Here is a 702-nt window from a genome sequence, read left to right as displayed (position 1 = left end):
TAATTCAAAGCACAAAGTGTATTGAAGGCCGCCAGTGCAGACTTATCCGCAAATGAAAAGTTTAAGCTATAGCTTTGAACATTACAGTGGAAAAAAGAGTTGAGATAAATGATATTCCCCATACCTATATCATCGACTGGTTAGTTACTGCCACAAGGTATGAACAAGTTTGTGCCTAATTTTACAACTTCTCTTAGAGGTTCACTACTTGGTGTTTTTCAAGGACGTAACGTGGACATCTAGCCAACAGTCACTCATATTCAATGCACTCCTTAAAAGTGAAGGCAACAGTTCTCTGTGGCAGAATTAAAACAGCAAGATCTGACAACCTGCCAGTATCCTTATTAATCTCACAGGGATGGATTTTGCTCCCGCCTGGGAGCTTTGGAGTTAGCAGGCAGAATGTGTTACTTCTACAATATTTCTATGAAGAAATGCTTGATTTGGAAATCTTGTGCTTTCACTATTATTAGCATTAATTATTGCTTGCAAATAGTGTTACCCAAAGCAGGTGCATTTAATGATCCTATCTTAAAATAACTGACAGGGAAAATGGCAAAACATCACACCTATTTTTACCTCTTGCTATTACCACTTTGAAAACACAAAAGCATCTTCAGTTGAGGTGTTGACAGAATTGGTTTCTTCCTCTCAGTAGCTATACATAGAACACTAAGTAACTTCTGAAGATTAGGAAAAAAA

The sequence above is a fragment of the Mesoplodon bidens genome (assembly GCF_964165515.1).
Source record: "Mesoplodon bidens genome assembly, chromosome: 6".
NCBI lineage: Eukaryota > Metazoa > Chordata > Mammalia > Artiodactyla > Ziphiidae > Mesoplodon > Mesoplodon bidens.
The sequence above is the reverse complement of the archived record's forward strand: the minus strand, read 5'-3'. Positions refer to the sequence as shown.